General features: G+C 43.9%; 1 protein-coding gene across 3 annotated transcripts in view; it reads right to left on the reverse strand.

Annotated features, from left to right (window-relative positions):
* MBP (myelin basic protein) overlaps positions 1–7,471 on the reverse strand; it is a 344,303-nt gene that overhangs the window by 88,029 nt on the left and 248,803 nt on the right. The window lies entirely within an intron of this gene.

Below are 7,471 nucleotides of genomic sequence, written 5' to 3' on the forward strand. Positions count from 1 at the left end.
TCCTTATCTTTTAACCTGAAAGGTTTATGTGCTACACACACACACACACACACATACACACACACACACACACACACCATTTGTATGTTTGGAAATAAATAAACAATATTTCTTTTTAAAAAATAATCTCAGGGCCTTTCCATTGTAAATACAGTTATCATAGGAATGTGCATGTACAGAGCAAAGTGTGACACTCTTTAAGCTGCCAAACCAGACAAAGTAGCAGTGCTGTCAGGCACCCTCAGCAGCACTGAGAACAAGGGGAGGGACACAAATGTGGTCCCTGCAACTTTAAATGAAAAAATCAGAACACTGTAACTGAAAAATGAGCCAGGTGACGATATTGGAACCAAGGAACCAAGACATCCCAGAAGCCCTCTCCCAACTTTTTTGGGTTTCACTTATCCCCAGCACTTAAATCCTTTCAAGGACATCTTGTCCGCACATCTCTGGAATTACCTTTTGTCACCGTATCATTTTATTAAACAAATACAGTCGTACCTTGGCTGTCAATCCCTTCCGGAAGTCTGTTTGACTTCTGAAAAGGTTTGACAACCAAGGCACGGCTTCTGATTGGCAGCAGGAGCTTCCTGCACTCAAGCAGAAGCCGCAGAAGCCGCGTTGGATGTTTGGGTTCTAAAGAACGTTTGCAAACCGAAACACTCAATTCCAGGTTTGCAGCGTTTGGGAGCCAAAACGTTCGAGTTGCAAGGCGTTCGGGATCCAAGGTACGGCTGTATGTGCCAATGCTGCTAAGGCAGGTTTTCCCCCCAGAAAGGCACTGATCAACTGCTCACATCTACATTTTGGTGTCAGCTCCAGCCTGAGAGAGCAAGCAAAGGGATAGAAATGTGGGAAGCTGGCTTGACTCCTGGTAACTGAGCCACAATGAGTTCAGTTAAGTCATCATAAGAAAAACAACAGCTGTAAAAGTATTAATAAGTTGCCTTTTCTAGCCAAGCATTCACAACATGCTACCCACCTCTTTCTTTTTGCAAAGATGCCTAAAATGTAACTGCTGTCATAATCCTTGAGTTGACCAAACATGCCCCTTCTTCTGAACCCAAACAAAGCATCCACACTCATACATGCACACCATGGTGTAACAGCATTTGCTCACAATTATTCCTCCTTATCCATCTTTCTCTCATCCATTCTTCTTTTCATCTCTACCTGTGCTGTTTCCACCCTTACCCCACACATCTGGTCTAAATTTAGGCAGAAAGCTATTTGGGTCAGAAGTGTGGGTTTGGGTTGTGCTACTCTGTAAAATACCTTGCCCACTCATGGTCTAACTACCATAATCTCCTCAAATGTTGAATTTGGATGGTCTGGTGTATATCAGTTTGGAAGGGAATAGACCCTCCAAAAACAAGGTAGTGGTTTCTTCAGATCTGTGAGATTCCCTAGGTATAGCTAAAGTATATTAGTTTGTAAACAAAAAGGAAACAGAATGTTAAAAAGGCACACAAGTGACTTTTAGGATCTATGGAATGTTGAAAGCGCCAGATGAAAAAGAACAGGAAATGGGGAGAATGGGGCTGCTTGGTCCCATAACAGCTTGAAGTATTTTAGATAAGGGATAATACTCAGGCAGGGTTCATGAAACAGGGTTTGGCTTTTTGTGGGGTGGTGTTTCATTTTAGTGTTCTTAAACATCTCTTCTCTAGACCTGGTTCAGGCTGATTCTCAGAATGCCAAGACAGCTCCTAGTTTTCAGACGAATTTTTCTGGAATGCTTAGAATAATTCCAAATCATGTGCAAAGAAGAATCCATGAATTTGGGGTGTAAGGGAGCAGTCATATCACATTGGTAATGTGCAAGGAAAGGGAGCCCTCAAGGAGAGTGGTATAGAGAGCAGGGATTAAGCAGCTTATACCTGCTCATTTTCTTCTAGGATGTCTCCACCACTTAGCTAAGTGTCATCCAAGTGCTTTTAGAGACAGCCAGCAGAAAAGTTCTTTTTAAAACTGAGAACATAGAAGCTATGACTCCAGTAACAAAACCATGCACTGCTGCCAGTCATCATGATTCACCACCCTGAAGCCATTTTAGCTTTCTATTTGGACTTGAGCAGTCACCTTCTAAGTGACCCGTGCAATGACAGTCACCATGCTTTTAGAATGGAATGTCACTATTTTCATGAGGAATGTTGGAGGGTATGGCATCCTACAGTTGAGGCAAGTGTGCTTTATGAGTCCATTACGTTCTGTGAGTCACAGCACTTCTCCAAGGCTTCCTGCCAGATACAGTATCAAGCGGGCCAATGATACACACTTATGAACCCCCCCCCCGACTTTGTAAGGGGGAATGCAGGTCACACTATTCTTCTAGCTCATTCCCTGTAGCCACTTAAGGATTTCTCTTCCACTGCTAGATACGCCATCTGGAGTTTTAAATTGCGAAGCGAAGGGGAGACTATGGACTTCACCTCAGCCAAAATTGTAATTTCAGCAAAAGTTCCCTGCACTCTAGCTGAGAGCAGGAACAAAGTGTGCAGCTGGGCCCCAGAGACTTCAGCCTGAAGTACTTTAGAAGATGTTATTCCTGAGACCTGCTTTAAATGAACACCAAATAGCACGGAGAGTGCTTGAAATTGAATCCTCATGAAATCTGCTTCGAGTGTCAAGCCACATCACCGCAAACCACACGAAAGAATGCTTTAGCCCAAGAGTTATGCTGCATGTTTAAACCAGGAAGGAAGACACATTATATAGAGCCAGACTGTATCTGAGTATTATATCTACAATCCAGGGAGAAGTTACCTTTTGGTCCCTGAAGGCCACATGCAGCAGCTGGAGGTTATGCCTCCCTGTGCCCTCTTCTCCCCCTTACAACTGCAATCCCCTAGTGCACCAAACAGCTGTGTGGTGTGCTGGAGGAGGAACATGATTACGTGGGCAGGATGGCACCCATCACAACTGTACAACAAAATCCAGCAGCCCAGATGGCAGTGGAATAAATTGGCAGGGGATCACAGGGAAGCCCCACAAGAGCCGCTTGCAGCCCATAGGTCACAGGTTGCCTACAGCGTTTGAAATTAGCCAGGCGCCAGGCGCGTTTTGTCACTGTCATGGGTCCAATTGCGAAGACATTGAGATCTCTGGATGCCAGGCTGGCGACTGACATCACCATCTGGCTGGCTTCTCCAGCTTTCTTAAGCAGGTAAGCAGAAGAGCTTATTTATATCCCACCCTTTTCTCCAAGGAACACATGGTTCACCCTCCTCCTCAGTTAATCCCTACAACAACCCTGTGAGGGAGGTTAAGAAGGTGTGACTGGCCCGAGACCACCCAGTGAGTTTCATGACTGAGTGGGGATTTGAACCCTGATCTCCCAGGTCCTAGTCCGACAATGGCTTCTTAGAGTATTTCTGCTATGGAGCAGCTATATAAATTAAGGAGGTAAATAAATATGGGGAAAGCAAAATGTCACTTAGAGAAGGATCTGAAATATTTTCCTTTAAGCTTGCATTTGTTTTACCTTGGATTGTTTTATTTGATGTTTTAATGTGCTGCAAACCACTTTGAGGGGTTTTTCCTTTAAAATATAAAGTGGTATGGAAATGAATATCAATAATAATAATAAACCCATTGCAAAAAAAGGACATCTAGACATTCCGTTGTGGTGATTGTAACCTTGGTTTAAGGTGGCATTTGGTGAATAGCTTATATATCTGAGTTTCTAATGCTGGTTACCTTCATATGGTTTAAACGGACTGGCAGCAAATGTCCAAGGTTTCAGGCAGAGAGATGTTTTCCACCCTTACCTGGAGATGCTAGGGACTGAAGTTGGAACTTCTACATACAAAGCATGTCTCAAACCTTCAAGGCTACAATTATTCAGTGTTAGCATCCTCTGTACAGATTATTCAGCTATGTGATTATTCAACCCCCCAGCCTTCCTCAACTTCCAGACTGGCCCTCCCAGGACAATGGTCAGAGATGATGGAAGCTATAATCTAAGACAGCTGGGTGGCATCAAATTAGGTAAGGCTGTCACATCCTTTGGTCTGCTTACATTATGATTTTGAAAAGCAATCAAGTTTTCTCTTCTGAATGGTGTCCTTGGTGATACGAGAGTTATTTATAACCTGGAATTATCAGCCTGGCCACAATGAATTTCAAACGTATGCTGAGGTCTGACCTATAATTGTCTGTGAGGTCTTCTTTAATCTATCATACAGAGGTAACGGTGCTTTAAAGGATCTTGTTGTAAAATAGCAAGCAATATTTTCAGTTTGATCCCAGCCAGCAATTTGAACCAACATTTCAGTTTCAGAAATATAAGGGTACAGTGGTACCTCGGGTTACATACACTTCAGGTTACATACACTTCAGGTTACAGACTCTGCTCACCCAGAAACAGTGCTTCAGGCTAAGAACTTTGCTTTAGGATAAGAACAGAAATCGTGCTCCGGCGGCGCGGTGGCATGGGAGGCCCCATTAGCTAAAGTGGTGCTTCAGGTTAAGAACAGTTTCAGGTTAAGAACAGACCCCCGGAATGAATTAAGTACTTAACCCGAGGTACGACTGTACTCTGTTTTCCAGGTAGCATATTATGGTATTTTTAAAACAAACAACAACAACAACAACACATACCTTTAGTGTACACCAAAGTGACTGGAGCACTTTCATGTTTTTAAATATGTGTTTTGGTTTTGAAACACTTTCAAACTACATTGTTGCAACCACTGGCAGAGGAACGGGAGGGTGGAGGGAGTGGACCGCCCCTGGCACCACTATTCTGGTAGGGTGCCATCGCGGCGCCCCCCGACACACGCTGTGCACTCCCCAGTGTGCTGGGCACCACGCCCCCACAGGCAGCATGCCATGCCCCCAGAATGTGCACCATGCCCTCACAGATGGTGTACCACGCCCCCGGGAAGCATGCCATGCCCCCCGGGGTGTGCGTCACCCCTCGGGGCACGCCAGCCATGCCCCCGGCTGCTTTTCACCCCCAGTAGTGCTTCGCCACTGGTTGCAACAACTGACCAATATGAGATGCTCTCAAAATCCTGCCACTCCCTGTGCTTGAAGCAGCTTATAAAAAGCAATCGCACCCCCCCACCTCCCGAAACTACAGTGGTACCTCAGGTTAAGTACTTAATTCGTTCCGGAGGTCCGTTCTTAACCTGAAACTGTTCTTAACCTGAAGCACCACTTTAGCTAATGGGGCCTCCCGCTGCTGCCGCACCACTGGAGCACGATTTCTGTTCTCATCCTGAAGCAAAGTTCTTAACCCGAGGTACTAATTCTGGGTTAGCGGAGTCTGTAACCTGAAACGTATGTAACCTGGGGTACCAACTGTAATAAACAACTGAAATGCACTTGTTTTAAAGTGGAGCTGTTTCCAGCCTTGGAATAAAGTCATTTTCAATTGCTAACATTATCTCTCTATATATGTATGTGCAAGAGGGGTAAAAATGATGTAGAAGTCTTTCAAATCATGAGTAGGCTAACAACTGTTTATTTAATGTTGCCTCATTCTTTTCAACTTAACTTATAATTACCATATCAGATAGATTGCAGTACTATGTTTAGTATAAAATGACAGTTTGTGGACCTTTTAAAGAATATCCTCCAAGTACACAATTGTCAGGGGGGAAAGGCCAAGCAAATAAGTTATGAAATGTTTTGCATAGACATGAGCTAGTCTGTACGGAGCACGGTGTCAAAAATAAGCTTGCATGGCTGATGTGTTCTCTATCAACTATGATCAACAAGGACACACAACAATCATAGCATTGTTACCAAGTTCAAGTGTGAGATAAGAATATCCTGAAAAGTTCAAACGACTAACCTGCAAGGATATTTCAACACCATATGACACAAGTATCCAAGATATGGCAAGTCCTTCAGGGGCAGCTCATAGCCAACGGCAATTGTCTTAAAAGTGTGTGTGTTTTGGAGGTGGAAGGTTTCAGATTTGAAGTCAGATGTTCATTGATTTACTACATTGATAAGATCTGGAGTATTTATGAGACCCAGAGTTATGAGTGAATTGTGAGCTAGCAAAGCTGATGCCACCTCATTATTCAGGGTGGGGAAGAAAAAAAAACTGATTGCGATGATCTCCAAAGGAATCTCTCTAGACTGGCTGAAGGGGAATTAAAATGGCAAATGTGGTTTAATATAAGCAAGTGTAATTAATTCACTTTGGGGGGTCTACAATCCCAACCTTGCATGCACACTGATTGGGTCTGAACCAGGAAAAAGGTATCAGGATCACAGTGGAAAGTTCAATTAAAACATTGATCTAGTGTGTGGCAACTGTGAAATAATGTTCACCTACCTATGTTAGGTATCATTAGAAAAGTAATCAGGAAAAAAAACTACCAATATCAGAAAGCTTTCATATCAGTATGAAACTACACTCTGAATATGTTATACAGTTTTGGTCACCACAGCTCAATAAAGATACTGTATAGCTGGAAAAGTTGTAGAAATGATTAGGAGCAGTGGAATAACTCTCATCGTACCTGAACTCAATGTCATCCAATGAAGCTCGGATGTGGAAGATTCAAGACAGATAAGAGTACTTTGCTATAGAAGATTCAGGTCAGAAAAAGGAATTACACAGCACATAACTGAACTGTGGAGTTTGGTACCTCAAGAAGTGGTATAGGCCACAAATTTTGGCTGTTTTTAAAAGGGATTAGACAAATTCATGCAGAGATTAGCCTACCCGTGGCTACCAGTCTTGATGGCTATATACTGTATAGTACCTTAAGGATCTAAGGCAACATACCTCTGAATACCACAAATTGTCCTGGAGCAGCAGCAGAGAAGAAGAAGAGATTGGATTTGATATCCCGCCTTTCACTCCCCTTCAGGAGTCTCAAAGCGGCTAACATTCTCCTTTCCTTTCCTCCCCCACAACAAACACTCTGTGGGGTGAGTGGGGCTGAGAGACTTCAGAGAAGTGTGACTGGCCCAAGGTCACCCAGCAGCTGCAGGTGGAGGAGCGGAGACACGAACCCGGTTTCCCAGATTACGTGTCTTAACCACTACACCACACTGGCTCTCAGGAGAGGCCTATTGTTTATCTCCTGCTTGTGGGCTTCCCACCTGTGCAGGTGACTGTGGGAAACACAGTGCTAGCGTAGGCAGGCCTCTAGTCTGATCCAGCAGGCCTCTGCTTGGCGTCTTCCATCCTGGAATTCCAGGCAGCCTACAACAGGATTCCCAGATGGTCTCCCATGCAGTCAATGACCAGGACAAACTCCAAACGAGTTTATAAACCGGAAGGTCCACTGCCAAATGAGGTGAACTCCCTCCTCTGTCATTTGATTATATGTCACAGTTGATTATCTCCTCCTATTGGACCAACTTAGCTTGACTGAGGAGTATGCACACTCTAAGTTCCTCTGAACTTCCTCAGGGCAAGAGTTTCATGTTCATTATCCTATGACTAGTTCCTGAAGCAACACAGTCTCTTCTAATTGTTATTCTCCCACAATTGTTATAT

Source organism: Podarcis liolepis (assembly GCF_965112155.1).
Source record: "Podarcis liolepis genome assembly, chromosome: 8".
Lineage (NCBI taxonomy): Eukaryota > Metazoa > Chordata > Lepidosauria > Squamata > Lacertidae > Podarcis > Podarcis liolepis.